This window comes from Eutrigla gurnardus, assembly GCF_963514095.1.
Source record: "Eutrigla gurnardus genome assembly, chromosome: 8".
NCBI lineage: Eukaryota > Metazoa > Chordata > Actinopteri > Perciformes > Triglidae > Eutrigla > Eutrigla gurnardus.
The window spans coordinates 3,437,071-3,457,852 of record NC_139922.1 but is presented as its reverse complement, the minus strand read 5'-3'; the positions used below and the strand labels follow the sequence as shown (position 1 = coordinate 3,457,852).

Sequence of the window (20,782 nt, the reverse complement as noted above, 5' to 3'; positions counted from 1 at the left end):
TTGAATTTTTCTTTACCACTCATCCAGTGAAATGTCGCAAGAATTTTTGAATGTAGAGAGTAGAGCTGGAAATAGTCAATTGATGGATTACTCGATTGACAATTAATTGGTAAGAATTTTTATCGGTGATTAATTGAGTCATGTTTCAAGCAACTATACCGGTACAATGGTACCAGGCAGCAACCCGGCCTTCATGCAAAAAGAAGTCTGATTGTAAAGAAGTCTATGATAAAATTACCCTACTTCTCATTTGATTTATTACCTCAATAAACATTGTAAACATGTTTGTTGTCTCAATGGCTAATTTCAAGTCTTCTTCAGAACAGCATGATGTTCATTTGAGAAAATGATGGTCTCAATTAGAGTCAAACAGACCTTACAGCAGGGTATGCTTTAGGGTGTCGCTAACTTGTGATTGACAGGTCGTTTCCACGACATCTGGTATGAGAGTTTTTCGTGTTTTTACAATTCTTTATTTAGTTATATTTAGTGATAGCTGAGAACATGTCAGCAATTTCAAGGAAATAGTCTGCAACAAAAAAAGCATATATAAAACATGCATGTTTACATGCATCCTTTTTTCTTTATACATTCTGAAACTGTATAGTAACAAACGTGTACATTTGCACATTATTTTCACTTTCAAATTTCACAAAAGTATTTAATTCCATTATGCAAATTACTTTAACTATACTGGTCAAAAGAATTAAGGGATCGCTTAAATCACGCATCAGATCTCGAAGAATGAATTACAGTTGAAAAGATTTGCTGATGTACGTTTTATAATTTATTGAGAACAAAATTACATAAAAACAATCAATGGAAATCATTACACGCTCAATTCAAAATCCCACGGAAAATGGAAGTAAAAAATTGTTAATCATAGGCTGATCCAACTTGCTTGAATTTCATCACGACAACTCATAATGTGACTATTTTGTATGCACTACCAACAATGTCTGGGCTCCTCATGAGTCGGGGATGTCCTGGGGGCATTAGTGAGCTCCTGGACAATCTCTTGTGGTACCTGGCCGTGTCAGATGCACAGATCGGTCCCATGGTCAGGAAAGTGGGACAGCCAGTCAATGGCATCAATACCTTTATCATCCAGGAACTGCCTACGTCATGGTTCCCCAATACGTTTTCCCCAAGGGCCAAATTATGTCAAGCATGCCAAGCCAAGGGCCAAAACTTCTAGGGTTAAACACTCACTCATGCACACACTTTTTTATTTTTTATTAAATCCCCCCAAAATTATATTTACTGCACCTCTAATAACAAAAACAAAACATTTTTGCAGCAAGAGGCACGTAGAAGGAAAGGACTGTGTCTCTTGAGGCAAAGATAACTCTGTCAACTTTTCTACAAAGGCCTGACATGTCTGCATTACCACAATAACATTAATGTAGATCTATCTGCAAAATGTCCAAACAGCTTTCCACAAAGACAGCAGAAGTGGAACACTTCAAAGAAAGGCAAGGTAAATCAAGGTATCTTGATCAACGATCAAGGTAAACAGAAACAGAACTCACAAACAAAGCCTCACAAATATCTCTCTCCTTGTGTCCAGTTTTTCTCTCTTTGCATCAAATAAAGCAGCTTAAGCACGTTAATAACTTCTGGCCGATCTCCAACCTTCCTTTCCTAAGCAAAATCCTGGAAAGAGCAGGTTGATCAACAACCTCCTCATCACTGCTGACTCTGGCAATGTCAGCATACTAATCCTCCTGGACTCTGAGCAGCCTTTGACACAGTGTCCCACAATATCCTCCTCAGCCGCCTATCCAAGCACCTAGGCCTTACCTCTACAGCCCTCCAGGTTCCAGTCATACCTCGCCCACAGGAAACAGTTTGTCACCATCAATGGCTTCAGCTCCCCCCCGGCCCCAGTCAACCAAGGTGTTCCTGAAGGCTCCGTGCTTGGTACACTCCTCTTCACCATCTACATGCTCCCCCTTGGTCATATCATCCGACGGCATGGACTCCATTCCACTGCCAAGTTGACAACACCCAGCTGTATCTCAACACCTCTTCACCAATGCAACTACCTCCACAGTGTCTTGTCAACTGCATTCATGAAATAAAAACCTGGATGTCATCCAACCTACTTCAACTCAATAGCAGGAAAACTGAGCACTCAAGACACTGAAGGTTGGAGATTTTCTTCTCCAAGTGGACGGCTGCACCATCTCCCCATCACCTAAAGTCTGCAACCTTGGTATCATCCTTGACTCTACCCTTTCTTTCCAGTCACAGTCAATCAAATCAGTCAGCACATCTGCCTTCTTTCACCTCAAGAGACACCAGACTCCGACCTTCCCTCTCAGACTCTGTTGCCAAGACCCTCATCCACACTCTCGTCACCTTCAGACTGGACTACTGCAATAGAGTCCTGTTCGGTGTTTCTAGTAAAACCCTGGACAGGCTCCAATAATGTGCAGAACTCAGCTGCCAGGGTTCTCACGCACACCAAGCCCTTGCAGCACTTCACTCATTGCTTTCTGTCATACACATGTAACCAAGCAAAAACTAGGAGCAGATTCTGTATTTTTCAATAATAAAAGTTATTTTGACTTCCTTCACAACCAAATAAGTTGCACGCTTCAGTCCTTTTTGGATAACATATACAAAACTCAATACGTCCTCAGCAAAAACATCTCAGTGTGCAATGCTGCAGCAGCCGGATCTGACCTCTCACACTCTGATCTAACAAACATAATAAATAAGGCTATTTAAACATTGGAATGCAAGACCGATGGGAACTCATTTCATTCTTACTAGGGGTGTGAATCTTTGGCTTCACAGCGATTCGATTCGATTAACGATACAGTAGTTGGCGATTCGATTGAAGGACGATTTTTTTTTGTTGTAACGATTCGATTCCTTTCGATTCTGTAAACCACGATTCGATTCAGTAACTTGTAACCAAAATTCTATATCCATTAAATAAACATGCAATAATGCGAGTGAGACTATCTGTATTCTTCTGAAAGGTGAAAAATAACATATTTATTCTATAAAAAAACTAAACCTGCATAATATTTTATGCTGAATACAAAAACGTAATTAAAATATGCTCGGTTATTTTTTACATTTTCAGTAGACTACATGCTGGCAGGGGAGAGAGTGTCTTAAACGTATTAAAACATTAATCATAAGTAAGAATCACGATTAATCTGATTAAATGCATTTATATCGATTATTGGTGAAGCCAAAACGATTCATTCTATTTATTTATTGTAGCAGATCGATTTAGTAGAATCTATAGGACTGACAATCGATTCATCGATTAATCAAATGAATCGTTACACCTCTAATTCTTACATTGTTGGTTTCAAGAAATAAAAAAAAGTTATATGATGAACGACCTGAACAATAAAAGAGAAACTCAATTTTTCATTGATACAAAAGACTGTTGGGAATTTCAGACACTTACGACAGGGTCCTCTCCAGCCGCCCTCCTGTGGAGCCGATGATTTCTCCAAGAGTGCAAAAGGTCTGACCCAGAAAGTCCTTGGAGGGTGAGGGGTCGAGGAGGGGCACAAAGATAGAAGAGAGATAAATAATTGCATGAAAGGGCCTTTATGTTGCCACAGCCAGGAGCTCTCCGCATATTTGTTGGTGAGGGCAAAGGCAGATCAAGGTTTTTTCCAATGAGGTTGCACAGGTGGGACCAAGAAGCACTCAGGAATAAAGCTTTGAAAAGTGGCTCAGATATTGCTTAAAAGGAACCCCGGCTATGAAGACATGTAGTTCTTAAAAGATAAATGTTAGTATCGGTGATAATAATGTGATATAAAAAACCTTCTTGATGTCTTGTAAAAATAGTTTAACTCGTAGGTCGCCATTGTTGTTTACGTCGCAATGCACTCTGGGTAGTGACGTCAAATGGTTGCACTCGCCGGCTTCGGGACCCTTTTGTGACTGTTTAGCGACATAAACTGTTCAGCCTTTTCAATTTGAACCCGAGTGAAACATTAATGAGGAGGACAGCACTGACAATGTTTTACAAAACGAGCATAAAAATGAAGAGCAAGAAAGACGGGATGAGGCGAGAGTGGGACAAAACCGGTGGTGTATGTGCAGCAACTGCGTCTCAACCGAGAGGGAGAGTGTTTGTTGTCAAGAGCTCCAATTTTTGTCAGCAGATGTTCACGGTAAGCTATTGTGTGCTCAAACTTATTCCAATATCAATAATTTTGGAGATTATTAGCATCCAGAGCTGCCGTGTGCTTTATAGATAATTAGCCTGTTGCGTGGCCACGGGCCGTCCGTGGGCCGTTTTGCACTAGTTTCGCATTCATTCCGTTTAATCGCATATTATTTTCAATGCGTCTGCATCATATTATTCATCATTTGAAAGCTGAGAATCTCGTGAATCGAACCAAGCAAGCCGTTTTAGGACCACGGAGACACATCAAAAGCAAACACAGCGATCCCTACCTTTCGAGCTGTCTGGAAGTCCAAAAACAACATGTAGCATGCTAATCCCGATATCCAGAGAAAGGTAAGAGTCCAACGAACAAACGTAGCCACTTCGTTTAGTCCCACGAGCACGCTAACTCCAGTAGACATCCATAACACGCCATGTGTTTACTTTGTGAGTCTCTGTAAAAAATAGTTTTTGTTTATCGCTTTGTACCGCTTTGCGGCGGAGTGGTACTTATCGATGTTTAACGCGCATTTCACTCGCTCCCCGAGGGCGTTTAGGCTCCTTATGTGGGAAAATGGTCGGAAAAGCATTTGATTTTAGTCTTCGCTTATACCCAGTCGCTCCGGTGAGCTCTTTCAGCAGTTGTGGTCGACTAAAAGCCTCAAATGCATCAGGAGAAAAATGTCGAGAACACAGCCACGGATCTTTGGGAAGTTGTGTCCGTCCACTTGTTCCCACTCCTTTCTCCTCTTCTTGTCAGTAGGAAAGCAGTGTAAACTCACATCACTCCCCTTGTTGCCTTTTGACTGGAAATCGCATCCAAAAGCAGTACAATTCGGCATTTTATTTGAAATTACTTAACAAACGCACGTAAACAAACACTAGCGTCAATAGCTATTCTACCGAGTGCAACCATTCTACGTCATCGCCCCCAGAGTGCATTGCGCGCGGAAAACATGGCGTCCTACGTAGGTCAAAATATGTACTAAATATTATATATTTTTAAAGCAATGGCAACATTTTGTGTGCTTCTAACAACATATTTGTGTACAAGAGAACAATTATGGCGTATTAGGGCCTACAAGTCTTCATAGCCGGGGTTCCTTTTAACAAACGCACGTAAACAAACACTAGCGTCAATAGCTATTCTACCGAGTGCAACCATTCTACGTCATCGCCCCCAGAGTGCATTGCACGCGGAAAACATGGCGTCCTACGTAGGTCAAAATATGTACTAAATATTATATATTTTTAAAGCAATGGCAACATTTTTCGTGCTTCTAACAACATATTTATGTACAAGAGAACAATTGTGGCGTATTAGGGCCTACAAGTCTTCATAGCCGGGGTTCCTTTTAATTTCAATTAATACAAGCACGGAAACCTTCCAAAATCTTACTGATACACAATTTAAATAAACATGATTTACAGCTTATCACTTTGATGAAAATGATGATTGTGAGTATATTTATTGATGCATATAAGGGCAGCGCAGACGGCCTCCAGCACAGACGACACCAGCGATGAAACCATCACACAGCGGCACGCATGGTCCTGAACCATCCCTTGGCAGATCTTACCGGTGAACCGATGTGCCCTATTTCAGTATCCATCCGCTGTCACTACCGTTGAGGTCACCGTCTTATAATTCCTATTCCTAAGTCCTAAACATGAATCTCTATTGAAAGTTGGTCATATATGTATTTGCAATGTAAAATACATTTTGAATTTGGTGCCTTCTTGAACGAGAAAAGGCAGATACACATATGGTTGGAAGACAACAACTCCCACAATGCACAGCTCCGCAGGCCACTCCCACTGATCTGTCCCCCCTCACCAGTCCCCTGCCGGTTGTCACTCACACATCGTCATCTCAAAGTCATCAACAAGAAAGAACAACACAGAGAACATGACTGAAACTTTACTGACAATATTTCTAGTAAACACTCGGCCTCTGGATTGGCGCATGTGAGCGCTCCGGACTGGGACATGATCTGGCGGCCAGCTCACTGTTGCAAGCTCACCGTGCCGGTGGCGAGCTTACCGGGCCGACGTTCCAGCAGCAAGCAGATTTTGGACAGAGCACAGAGCAGCATTTTTATATAGGACCGGTCTAGTTCCGCTCACACCCCTGAGTCTGAAGTGAGGTTTGTAATAGGTCTGTAGTCTCAGTGGGTCCCACTCCCTATAGGTGGGTTGAAAACATCACCCCCTCTAACCAAAGAGCCTCCGATGATGATATTTGCGTCATCGGAGGCTCTTTTTCAGAATAGAAACACAGAGATCTCCCGTCTCTGGGGAAAATGTGGGAATGATGCACGACCATTCAAAAATACTACCTGGTTTCTGTTAATACAAAGTTTAAAGCAAATGGGTGAAGTATCCCTTTAACTATTGGTAAAGTGGCTTTGTGTGCTAGCAGCACGTTATTCAATTCAAATAAATGTATTTGAACTGAGTATACATGTGTATGAGTATGAGACTGGATGTGTCAAACAGAGGACCCAGGTGAATGATGCTCGTGTCTCATATGAGACCAAGTATTGGAATATTTTATATCCATTTATATTTTTATCGTCAAATATTAATCTTTTATTCTACGAACTATTAATATTGCAATTACAAGTTAAACCTTTTGCTAACAGTTGCTGTCGGGGTTAAAGTCAGTGGAATTGGCAGGAAAATGGTCGAAACAAAGATATAGGGCCCTACTTTCGTGGCGCAGCGCAGGGTGGCGCAGGGTGGTGGAGCCGGCGCAATGCAAGTTTCGACCAGCGCAGCCTTGTGCACGGTCAGTTTGGCAGTTTGGTGGATCGCCTGCGCCGAGATGGGTGTGGCGGCGCAGCAGGGGGAGGCGTCACAGATTCAGCTTGGCGCAGTGGAAGTTTTGTGGCAAAAAGCCTCGCCGAGACTGCGCCAAAAGCCCGCCAGCTCCAACCTGGTCTGGTTCCAGGCACATTTAAATGCAATAAATAATCACAACAAACACTATTTAATGCAACTAATTGAATCAACACGTGAATTTATATCTATATATGGATGGCACGCGTAACGGAAACTCAGCCTGACTGATAACACAAGTGAAACTGACACAAGTGAAGTGACCTCTCGGACCAAAACATCAGTTTCATCCTGGGAAAAGTTTGGCCGTCTGGCGCTGCTGCTGCTGTCTTCTGTCCAGCGCTGCTGCTAGCCATTTTGGTGCCCTAAGCAGAATTCCTTTATGATGCCCCCCCCCCGAAAAACAGTGATTTAGGGGCACGCAGGTGGCGGAGTGGTTAAAGCGCATGTCATGTATGTATACACATACGCGGCCGACCCCAGTTAGAATCCCGTCTGAGGGTCTTTTGCTGCATGTCACATCTCCCTCTCTTTCTCCTGTTTTTCATATCTATCCACTGCTAATAAAATGCGTCTATGCCTGAAAAAATTGTAAAAAAAAATGCAGCACTTTTGGGGATCGTGTTCTGCTTGTGCGCAGCTTGTGCCGGGTCTCGCGCCTCGGCAGCCTGTTGTCCGTGTCCGTGGAGAAACGCGCAACTTTGCCGCGAGCTGGAACCAGAGTTGGGGCTGCAGCTGGTCTGAGCGGCACGCCAGGTCCCGGTCTGGTGCAGCTGTGGAGTGCAGATGATGAAGACAGTGATGATGATGATGAATGGCCCGGCGGCTCGTGCAGGCACCGGGTTCTCGCCACCATTATGTCTACTGCTGTGCGCCCTGACCCTGTTTTGTGATAGACATGCCTAAAATGTGCCTACAATTTCTATAGTGATATAATATCGGCATTATAATTATTATGACTATGATGATTTTTCATAATATTTTTGGTGCCCCCTCAGCACTTGGTGCCCTAAACACAGCGCGTGATGCGCGTGGTGGGAGCGGCGGCGCTGCTTCTGTCATTGGGTTGTCAAGTGATGAAACTTGCACTGCACCTAGCCTCGGCGCATTAAAGGTGAGGAGAGGAGCTCATTTGATTGGTGAAGATCTGAGCTGTGTTAATCCCACTCCACGCCTTCTCTCCTCCTCGTCTCCAACTCACACCTTCTCTCCTCCCTCTTTCCCACTTGCAGGGGTAGGAGTGACGGGAGGAGTGACGGGAGGAGTGCCTGCGCCGTGCACAAAACTTGCAAAGTCCAGGTGGACACACCCCGTCGGCGTGGCGCAGGTGCGCAGAGTTCAGATGTTCAGAGTGATGATGATGATGGTGACAAGGAAATGTCTGCTGATGACTTTGTCATTGTGAAGTTTGCAGGTAAAAAAATCCTATAACTAAGTTGGATTGGTGGAGAATGCTGAAGGTAACAAGATCAGGGCAAAGTTTCTGAAGCAAAGTTGTAAGAGGTCTGTTGATGGAAAGCCCATCTTCACATTTAGAGAGAATAATGGAGTCATCCCTGGAGATGATGTGCCCAAGAAACTACCCACACCACAATTTGGTGGTACAGCCAGAAGGGAACATAAGTTCACATTCTCCTGCAGCACTGACAAGTGGGATGTTCAGTAGTAGGCCGAATCAGATGATTGCAGATGATTAGGTGCTCATTTTGGAATTTTTATTTTGTTCTGAGTATGTGTTCATGTGACGCTAGGCCTTGTTTAAGCAAATTTGCCTTTGATGTTGTAAACTATCTTTAAGTAAACCACCCACACCACAAAACTTGGTGGTACAGCCAGAAGGGTGCAGAAGTTCATATTTCCCTGCAGCATTGACAAGTAGGATGTTAAGTTGTAGGCCTAGTAGGCTGGGTCTGTGAAGAGTCCAATGCAAGGTCATCACAACTTACCCCGCGCACCGGGGGCAAGTTGTGCCACAAAACCACTTTTGTTTCTAAAACTATATTTCTGAAACAGTTTATTTAAGATCCAAAGTGATTGTTCCCAGGGTTGCACAACATCCTAAACTATATGTACATATTTTAGTTGGAGGCATTACTGTAAACCCCTTGCTTTAAAGGCACTTTAAGTACAAATTGGCACTACTTACCCCACTCTCCTCGTAGGCATCCCTACTAAGAACTTCAGGAACAAGCCTAGATTTGAACCCCAACATTGTTATTTCCCTAAACCTAACCAGTTTTGTTCCATAAGGAAATCTAAAAAATAAGGTAACCTACAACATTTTTTTGTAAGTCTGCCTAGGGCAGCTGTGGCTACTATGGTAGTTTACACCACCGGTATGACTGTGTGTGAGTGAATGGAACCTGGAACCCTGTCAGAGCACTTTGAGTCTCCTGGAAAAAAAGGGCCATACAAAGCCAATCCATTATTATTATTATTAGTTTGTCAGCTGGCACACCGGAACAGCTCATTAAAATACATAAACATGAAACTCATTACTCTACACATTTCTGGACCTGGTGTGCTTTCATAAACAGGGTTACCACTAAACATAATAGTCTCAGTAGCATTTATGAAAGACCCTAAAATCACTAGGGAAAGTAATAAAGATATTAAAGATATTACATTTCTTATTGAAGTGTCACTTTAAATTAAACATTACATTTATGGTTTAATTCCACCTTTCATATAAGCATGCATTAAGCCAAATGGGTCAAGAACAGGAGAATTCCTGCTTCCTGAATAATGCACTTGGGGTATACATTATTCAAGTGCTTTTTGACTAATTATTCTTAAAAACACCAAATTTTGCATTAGGCACGTTCTTGTTGAAAAGAACAGGTTTCCCCTTTCAGCCAGCATTTTCATCGAAGAAGAGTTTGAAGTTTATAACCAGCGCACACACAAATACAAATCCATAAACTCCTGCACAGTAACAAGGGAGAAAGAGAGCAAGTGGAGGTGAGTCCTATGAACTGAATGTCTGTGTAGCTCCTGTTAATGTCTCATCATGCACAATCTGTTGCGATGTACTCTTCAGAACACCAACAGCTGCTTTCACTTTGAGTTTACTTCTGAAAGTGTCTGTACCTGAGTGAGTGATAAAACTTTCCAAGTGAGAGCTGATGGTGTTTGTCCTTGATGAAGCGAGATGAAGGAATGGGGAAAAAAAATACAATACAATTAAAGTTTAAATTAAAATAAATAAAACACAGAAACATTACATGTCTCTCTGGAGACACTGAAATGCATTGGAAAATAAAAAGTGAATGAAGGATAGGCTATGACAATACAAGGGCTCATGAGGACAACATGATGTCGATACAATACTCTCACCTTCTGCTCTCCCATAGGGGTTGATTTGTTGAAAAGAAAAACAGTTTAGTCACAAGATAGATTTACACTATTGGCCTACTGAATACCAGATGCATTTATTCATGGTAAATCATCATCATCACCTGTTGACCTCATTAACTTTAAATAAGCTATAGCAGTGTGGGTAAGGCTGACTAATCATCATCTATAAGCCTTCTGTCAGTTATCCTTCCATTCCCACAATAATAGACAGAGAAAATGGGACATTTTTGGGAATATAAGCAATTGGTAAATAATCTTGATTAATCTACAGCTACCATTTGACAGCCCATATATATATATATATATATATATATATATATATATATATATATATATACACACACACACACACACTCACTTTTACCCAGGTGAAATTATTTCATGCATAACAGTTGTTGGCACTGATATTTGCAAATTAACCATTAATTTCATGAGAGACCCTGTATGTAATGCTGCTTTGTCGGCTAAATAGAAATGTTCAGCAGTGAGTCAAAATTATCTGAGTTAGACCTACTTTACTTACGTGTTTGGATATGTTACAGCTTCTGGAGTCCACATTGTACCTGAAAGAAACAAATCAGTGATAATACTGGAAAAAATTGGGACATTGCATTTAAAGACATTTAGTGCAACTACATTGGTTGTGGTCTCTAAACAATAGAGCTGTTTCCTTCCAAAAGCTACAGTTCATTTTTGTGGTGGGCAGTAATGCAAGTTAAAATTATGTTATTATATTGCAGTTATTCATCCCAGTAATGCTATATTACCTATATTTGCTGACTTAGTTGAATGGGAGGTGGACCGACAGGTGCAAACACATCTAAATTGTGTGATACTTTTTTTCCCCTAAGATGGCAAAGGGGTTCATCCCTGTGTTCCCTGTCCTACATTTCCATAGCACAAGGATGGCCCTTCCCTAATGCACGAGTTAGGGTCATTTTTAATCTGAGGGAACATAGTGCTGAGGGACCATAGACACGACAGGAACATGCAGGTTTGGAGTTTGTTGAAATACAAGTTTGCCAAAACTGTGTTTAGTAAAAGAAATGTACATATGTTTGTCCATCTCAAGTCAGGAAGAAGCTCCAGCACTAAACTCCTTGTTTTTAACAAAAATAAACTATATATAATATAGCTTTGTATGTGCTAGAAGACATGTATTATTTTAACTGCTAGCTAGTTAGGTCTGCTTCCACTCTTGGCCTATATCCTATACTCCATATTCTAGCTTCAAAATTCAAGCTATTCATCTTCCCATTCAACTCTCACAAACATAAGCATTTAAGCATATTTATCAAAATATCAAACATATTTTGATTGTTTTTTAAGTAACTTAAAAGAATATCTTGACATTCAACTGTAGCATTCGGGTTGTTTCACAGAGCTTATCATTTGGAGATTGAAAATAGGAAATTATCTTGCAAAGCAGGAGGGATTGAGTTATGTCCAAGCATAATAATGCCATGAGAAATAATGTTTCTGTTCTGCTATTTTCATGTTCAAACTGTAGGCTATGCAGGCTTCTGACCTACAGACCCCACAACGCAATAAAAGCCAATGTCTGTGTCTTGATTAAAGCCACAGAGGCATGTAAGTCCCTGTTATTGATTCAGGTTAGCAGGTAGGTGAACTGAACAGAATACCCAAGTGGGTTTACAGACACGTATTTAATCAGGGGGACAATCAAGCAACCTTGGAAAAGGACCTTTAAAATCTCCTTCCATAATTGGGAATCCAAGCATTCAATCTTAGTGGTGATTAGCCTGTTAATTTATCATGGTCAGGCAAACTTAGCTGTTCACTAAATCGAAGATTTGCAGAGAGAGAGAGAGACCTGGAGAAATTATTCAAATGTAATGAAAAGCTTTGCCGTTTTTAGTTGCTTACTCTGAATTTGTAGCATAGCAGAATGTATCTAAATTAATCCAAAAGATTAATTCAGTAAAAGTGAATGATGTTAGACTACTTACACATCAAACCTTAGATTTTGTTTCTCTTCAAAGAAGAAGTCCAGGACGAACTTCCTGACAAAATCTGGATTCCGAGTGTTATCGATTACCTCTGTCCTGCCAAACTACAAACATTTATAATTAGTGGTAAGCATTAGCAGCGTTGATTCATGAGTCAATGCATGTATTTAAGATCACATGAAGAAAAATACACCAGAGACAGAAGCAAAAACAATTTGTGATTCAGCAGCAATTCATATTACCATTGTTACATTTACATTTAGGTCATTTAGCAGACGCTTTTGTCCAAAGCAACTTACAATAAGTACATTTGTCAAAAGAAAGAAACAAAGAAACCACAACGTATCATTGCCGATAAAGTAAGAGCTAAAAATAGAACAAGTGTTAGATCCTCGTCTGAGTAAAATAAATAAATATGAATCTCTTTTACAAGAAGATCTCCACACGGTGTCATACATTGTGCTAAATATTATGTCCCCAGAGAAACTATGGAGCTAGATTTTAGCTAGATTTGACCTAGCTCTTCACCCTACAAGCCCACAGAGTCCCAGGCTTTCCTCCAGGGTCATGCATTCTCTCTATCTCCCTGACAATCACACTGGTAATCCCCCAGTGGACTGCCAACCTTGCCTATACAGCTGGCTTGACAGCACCATGTAATGAGCTATTGATCTTGGCACTGCCTCACAGCAGCCTCAATACCTCAGTTGATGTCTTTAGTGCCCAGCTCACATAATCTGTCCCCAGCCTAGTCATTACCAAGGCCATGCAGGGGAGCGTAGTGGACCACAGAACCTGCCTGGCCCGAAGGGGAAATCCCATAACATTTCCCTGTAGTGTTTCTATTTTTGTGGCTGGGGACCTTTGGTTTATAATCCTACTTAGACTGATAAATAGGTGATGGGGAATATGTGAAGGATAGGGAGGAGAGGTTTTTCATTGTCTTAGAGTAAGTTTAGAAATACCATGTATTTCTTTCATCAAGAAATTAATTTAATTAACAACAGCAGTGAACACAAGGAAGATATGGGCTTAAAGTTCTCATGTGTATAGTTGTGTGCTGACTTGTAAAGATTTTCATTATGTGTTGGTGTAAATTGAATTAAAGGTTTTATATGGTGCAGAAGGAACCCGCAGGTCTCCATCTGGGAACTCGGTGTATCTTATATCTATTCATGATTCATTACAGCCACATTGCTCTACTTATTGTGTATGGTATAGTAACTGAATAGGAACATGTTTGGTTATAAAAACCTGGTGACATGGGTTAAACGCTTATTCAAAACACATTTTAGCGTATCTTACAGAAGTGTTTGCAAATTATTCCAATTTGGGGAGCACATTATACTCTGACAGACGAAGGCAAAGGTCAGCAACATCAAGATGGTTTGCTCAATCAATATCACTAATTTAGGGTTCACAAGATGAACTTGTGCAGATTTACTTCACATCTGCAAGCGAATTGACTTCATCAATGACCCATCAATTCCATTAAAATGACTACATTTAAAACATTTTTATATCTTTTGTTCCCCCAATTCCCTTTTTTATATCCTAGTGTGGTCACGTCTGGTTTTAGAGGATAATCATGCAGACAGGGTTGTCTGTAGTCCTCCATGGGCCACCACAGATGAGTCACCTGCAAGCACATGCTAAAAATGAAAGACTTCAGTAGAATTGTTTGGTCAAGGATTGTTTTTGCTGAAGTCAGACTATTTTTTAATTCTTTACAATGGGAGTACCAGCAGCACGAGAAGGCACTGAGCGTCTATTGAACCAAACGATCATACTCGTCGAGTTGTTTCCTCACACAAAACATGAACCCACATAGACTGAAGGGTCCATCCTCTCCCTTCATCCAGTGCAAGTACTCTGCCACAACCTCTGCCGACATATTTACTTCCATGGATATTCTGTATCATAGCAACCAGACACAGCCAAAGCGCTCAGCTGAAAAAATACTGACCCACTCAAACTTATTACAAAGATGTGACAAATGTGTAAACAGATTGATTATTAAGAGAAAATCATGAAAATAATTCAACATGCATATTTTAAATATATAGCTGTACTAGCTATCCTTCAGGTAGTGCGTCATTCATTCTGAGAGTGATCTAAGTGGAGGATCATATCCATTGGCAAGGAAAACTGGAACCTTCTTGTGATAAGAAAACAATTAAGTGCACATCCTGGTGAACGGGGAGAGCAAATGGCCAAAAAGAACACAATGCAAACCACTACAAAAAGAAAAAAGAAACGCACCACAATGGAGGGTGAACGACGGACTATTTGGAGACATCTTACACATTCAGAATATCGTGACTTGATAACAAAATGATTCATCCCTCAATGGATAAAATGTAATTTTCAAATTACATAGAGAATTGCCATCATGCAAACCCTTGTGTCAACAGAAAACAACTGATTTGTCAGGTTTTCATTCAAGCACAATCATCTGCAAATGGTGTGTAAGGTTGAAAGCATGATAATTACTCTGTTGATTGGAGTGCAATTCATTCCGTGTTTTTGACTAAGCCTTGCCACATGGGGAAAAAGGTGTGAGGTGTCATGGAGTGAGGGGATCAGTGGTGGCAAAATCCTGACAACAGTGTTGACGTTGGATTTGCAAATAAATAAATATAATCGAATAAAAGTACAGCATTTCATTGGCAAATGAGATGAGAGAAAATAGGATGACATGGAAATATGTACCGATGAGATTGAAACAAGAAAACAAGAAAAAGTGAAGAAATCCAAAGCAGCGGCAATGACTGGAAAGACACATTTCTCCACCTTAAAAAAATGATGACAATAGAAATTAATCTCAATTGTAAAGCATTTATTGTTCAACAATCTTCACAGGAATTAGCTCTTAACTTCTTTTTGATAAGCCCCTCTCTTAGCCTTGAATATATGTCACTAGCATTAAGGAAATCTCTAAAAGTTCATAATTTAGCCATCTGAAAAGAAACATGCGCAAAAATATTGGATATTGATATTGGAGAGCAGGGGTTCCATAACTTACCTCCCTCCATTCTTTGGTTCCCACAGCCTGCAGATACAACACGACCACTGGAAGGGAGATGGAAGGACAAGAAGCCAAAGGGGAAGCGTGAGGAAAAGAAGAACAAATTTTAAAAAGCTACTCAGTTTTAGTGATTAGCTAGCAGTAATGTGTTGAAGACCGCAGGAACGAGAGCAGTACTGCAAAGAACAGGAGAGCCATTGGAGGTACATGTACAGCACCCGGATTTGTATTCACTGATACCAGTGGATAAAACACCCTGCGCTGTCCCAGGATCCTCCTTCACTATGGGCCACTCATAAATATGATGTTGGACTCATAAAAAGGCGCCACACTATTGATAGTGCACCCCAATTTTTATTATAGGCCGTGCCTCAAACAAGAAGCCATCAATGGTATAAAACATGTTATTTGAACACATGAAGATTTGTGACAAAAACCAAATTGGCGCTACTTAAAAATTTAGACACAAGGCTAGCCTGAAAAAAAAAAAAAAAGAAGTAATCTATTTGGGACATATGATCTCAGGAGAGGCAAATCCCTCTCTCCCAAACATATTGCAGCAATTCAATCCATGCCTAAACCAATTGATGACCTGTCCAGAATAGACTTATCATTCAATCAGTTTACAGACCAGAAGGACTGTTGCATGACATCAGATTGCCAGATGGAGAAGCGTGATTGGTCCCTCCAGAGAACGTCTCCACTGCTCTAGAGTCCAGTGGTGGCGTGCTTTACACCACTGCATCCGACGCTTTGCATTGCACTTGCTGATGTATGGCTTGGATGCAGTGGATCGCCATAGAAACCCATTCCATGAAGCTCTCTACACTGTTCTTGAGCTAATCTGAAGGCCACATGAAGTTTGGAGGTCTGTAGTGATTGACTGCAGAAATTCCCAATCACTTCCACTTTGTTCTAATCCCACTGACAGTTGACTTTGGAATATTTAGGAGTGAGGACATTTCACGACTTGACTTGTTGCACAGGTGGCATCCTATCACAGTGCCACGCTGGAATTCACTGAGCTCCTGAGAGCGACCCATTCTTTCACACATGTTTGTAGAAACAGTCTGCATGCCGAGGTGCTGCTTTTATACACCTGTGGCCATGGAAGTGATGGAACACCTGATTTATATTATTTGGATGGCTGAGTGAATAGGTTTGGCAATATCGTGTATATAATATACACCAACATAAAATGAAAAAATAAATAAATAAATAAATAAGATCCATCCATCCATCCATTGTCTACCGCTTATCCTGTATTCAGGGTCACGGGGGGGCTGGAGCCGATCCCAGCTGTCATTGGGCGAAGGCAATAAATAAGATTATCTTCATTAATCCAGTTTCTCTTAAAAATGCAAGTAAGGCTTTACAGTTTCCCTCTTTGTCTAATAAATCCTTAAGATTTATTGTCCTCCCAGCACTTTGCCCAAGTTTCTTCCTTAACCATTTCCTGTTTGCTCCATACTTCTGGTAGTGGTATATGCCACATTCAGCTGTTTCCTGTCCGAAATTGTACTATTCAACCCTGTATGCCCTAATCTCTATCTTATTATGACTACTTGCTCTCTGGAATTCCTTCCATTCTTCCCACTTTTGACTTAATTTTGTATATACTTTATTTTCATTTCCTCATCCCACTGCTTTTGCCATGCAACCATGATCTTGATTTTTACTAGAGCTTCTGCTTCTGCTTCTGCTTTGCTGAACGTGATCTCCATAATCCTATCCTGCTTCAGTGACTGTTTGGCTAGACAGTCTGCCATTTCGATCCCCTCTATGCCCCTATGAGCTGGTATCCACATAAATCTGACTGCTGTTTCAATGCGTTGTAACCTGTAGTGAAATAGTGTTTCATATATTGCAAAGACTACACCTGGGGCCTGTTGCACAAAACTAGGATTAAGAAATCCAGGATAAGTGACTGAGCTGAGCTCAATCGATCCAAAACAAGAGCGCCCAGGCTTAATTGGTTGCACATAGACCAAGCCAGGATGAGCAGACACGGATTCATCAAGCCAGGTGAAAACAATCCTGGATAGGTGCGCGCTCACGGCTCCCTCAAATAGACCCCGCCACAGATCACAGATTCACTGATTCACCATGGCAAATAGAGCAGCATACTTTTCCCCGCCGAAGGCAGAAATCCTCATGGAGGCATACGAGGAGGTTAAACACTTAATTAAAAAGAAAGGCAACACCACCACAGTTATAAAGCAAAGAGAAAAAGCAAAGTATTGCTGACCACCTGAATGTAGTGCACAAATACACACTCACCGCTCTGCTGAAACATCACAATTACAATCCAAATAGTTAATTCACATCTCCAAAAACACAGTTGTACTCTGATTATGAATCAGTTGCGCCAGCCTTTTCTCCTGACACCCTTCACAGACCCCCAGGAAGCACAGCAGGCCTACAACCATGCCCATGCAAGGACCAGGACGAGAGTTGAAATGACCTTTGGCCTCCTGAAGGCAATTATTTCAGTGTCTTCAGAAATTAAGGGTCAGCCCTTTGAAGGCATGTGACATTACTGTGGCTTGTGCTGTCCTCCACAATGTGGCCTGCCTGAGGAAGGAGAGGGCCCCCAGAGTGCCACCAGCCATGGACTGGGACAACCCTGCCAACTTCCCTGATGACGACAGTGGTCGGCTGGTCAGGGACCAATATGTGTTAAATAATTTAGTTAATATGCATGCTTTAAATTTAAGTTAAATATGTCCTGTAGTGGCAGAGGAATTTGTGTTTTTATTTATTTATTTATTTTGTCTAATTTAAATTGATTTGGCCTCTTATGATGTTTGTGCTGTATACTGTGTTTACAAGCTTGCAGGGAGGCTACTGCTCCATTCATTTGTCTGTTAATTTGATGTGTATGGATTTGTCCTGCATTTATTTCAGTGCAGACATACGGGGTGTATTATATACAGACCTTTGAATGTGTATTTATTAGGGCCGGGACTTTAACGCGTTAATTAAGATGAATTAATTACACAAAAATGAACACTTAATCGCACTTATTTTTGCACCGTGGAATGTTTCTCACTGGATGAGTTTCAGGTGGACCGATTATACTGGAGCACCAACTAGCGTTCATGACTTCAGACAACAACAAACCACAGTGAACATGAATGAAGAAGAAGCTGATGAGACCGCTTTGGTTGGCCCCGTGGATGGGACATTTTGTTATAAAAAACAAACGGATGGAAGCGTCGATAAGAGCATGGTTGTGTGCAAGCTATGCAACAAGGAATTTGCATATCACCACAGCACATCAAGCCTCAAGTATCACCTCAATGCAAAACATATAGCAGCTAGCGTGGACGACGCTAGCGTGGACGACGCTAGCATGAGTACAAGGACCCACACCCAACCCACACTCCACCAGATTCTATTGCTACACTTAATGGCAAACATTGCACTGGTCTGTTGGACTTGGTTGAACAAAAATAAACAATATTTTGTTGCTTAAGCTTATGTATTCAGTCGTTATTCAATGGTATACTAAAATCCATGTGAAAACAATTACTTCTCACTGTTCTCAGGTCAAATTTATATGTGATTAAAATGCAATACATTTTTTAATTACAAAGCCTCTAATTAATTAGATTAATTTTTTTAATCGAGTCCCGGCCCTAGTATTTATCCTCGTGTTGTATAATATGCTTTGATTCTGTTCTTTCCATCTTGTAGAGTCACTGTGTGACTTCAGTTTGGAAAGGAGCTGATGGTTTACCTGTTTTGCTTTATCCTTATTCAATAAAGGAACATAATGTTAAACTTTGATGTGTATTTATATTTATATGTGATGTGTATTTTATACGACGGAGTATTAGGACCACACTGAGGAAGAAAGAAAGTCATAAATGTATGAGACTGGTTCTTTCTGCGGAAAAACATGTGTTTTCTTATTCTTTAAGTCCTGATACTTATGACAATGTGATGCATTTCCACAAAATGCTCCACAGCCCTCAATTTAACAACTCTCCTCTAAAACAACGGGTTATAATATTATGACTTATTCTCGTAAATGTATGACTTTATTCTCGAAGTCTGTGAATTTTTATTTTTTCTCTGTGGCTCTAATATTCCGTCAGTTTATATATAGCCTTATAGTCAATGGGAAACTGTAAATTATCTAATGATAGCAACATCATAATATTACCTTTCCCAATTTATTCTGTTCTATCCACTGTAATGCCATCATAACAACCAACAACTCAACTGTATATACTGCAAGATGCTCTGGCATTCTCCTAATACTTAAGTCGGGGATGGCACCCTCAAATCCAATACTTCCAGTCTTAGCCTCCCAGTGAGTCAGTGCAGCTTAAATACTGAGTTGATTGGATGAGCTGCAGCTGTGAGACCAGGTGGGATGAGTTGGGCTGATGAGGTGGGAGTAGCTGACTGAGCAGAGTAGAGAGAGTGGAAAATTACTGGGGTGAGGAGGTGAGCAGACTGGTGACATCCACAGGTCATCTGGAACTTTTTTTTTTTAGCCGGGGTTTACTCCAAGACTCTGTCCACCATCATGTCAGCAAGCCAGTAACTGATCATTGGCATATAACTGACAGACTGCAATTTGAGTCTACAATTTTTTATTAATATTTGCCTTAACATATCCTGACAATAATCTGGCTGAAACATGGGCACCCAGGTGACTCAACAACATGAATGATAGGAATTGAGCAGAAGTCATAGGCCTATTACATTCTCAGGTGGATACACAGCTCAACAGTGATAAAAACGGATGCACTGCTTGTTTACAGCTGCATATGTTGACTTTAGGTAATAATTTGGAGACAAACATACTGCAAGAGCCTACTTCCCTTTGTTGCCTCCTCCCTCAGCTCTGTCTCCTTCTGTCACTGTCATCTATTTAAAGTTGAGCTAAAAGTGCATTTCTAGAGTATCTATCTTCCATATAGTGACATATTTCTGAGTGAAACAGAATAGGCAGACGGGACATAACATTGGGATTTGATAATTGAAAAGACACAACCGTCAGTTACAGATTGATTGATGGATGATGTCATGATGCTATTGGTTGAAATCGATTCATACTAGATGATTTAAGAATGGATTATATTTTGTTTTCCAGGAAGGAACACATATTGGATTTTTAGTTAAAAATAGTAAGAATGGATTTGTTTGTAATTTACTTGGGGATGAACAATATGATCGGGGATGTGACCTAAAAGGTTTAAAGGCCCTTTTTCATTTCAGTTCAACTTCAAATGAGGCATTGCCACCATAATATATATCATATAGTTAGCAGCACTGCGAACTTGCTTCCAGTTAAATATCATATAATAGCTAACCAGCACTAGGAAGTTCATAAAGCTCCATAATAGAAGGAAAGCAGTGCAAAATAACTGACTACAATGTATGTGTCGGTTGTAACATTTCTCACTCCCAACCAGA

The 20,782-nt window shown here is 40.8% G+C and overlaps 2 protein-coding genes across 3 annotated transcripts in view; both read right to left on the bottom strand.

Moving 5' to 3' along the window:
• The window catches only part of LOC311017200 (copine-9-like), a 78,988-nt gene extending 75,308 nt beyond the window's left edge, over positions 1–3,680 (bottom strand). For both annotated transcript variants that reach the window (XM_084015413.1, XM_084015414.1), the window contains exon 1: positions 3,437–3,680. The gene's annotated coding sequence lies outside the window, so the exon portion shown is untranslated. The remainder of the gene's footprint in view (positions 1–3,436) is intronic.
• Positions 1–20,782, bottom strand: part of plxnb1a (plexin b1a) — a 259,098-nt gene that overhangs the window by 49,452 nt on the left and 188,864 nt on the right. The gene's annotated exons all lie outside the window — the stretch shown is intronic.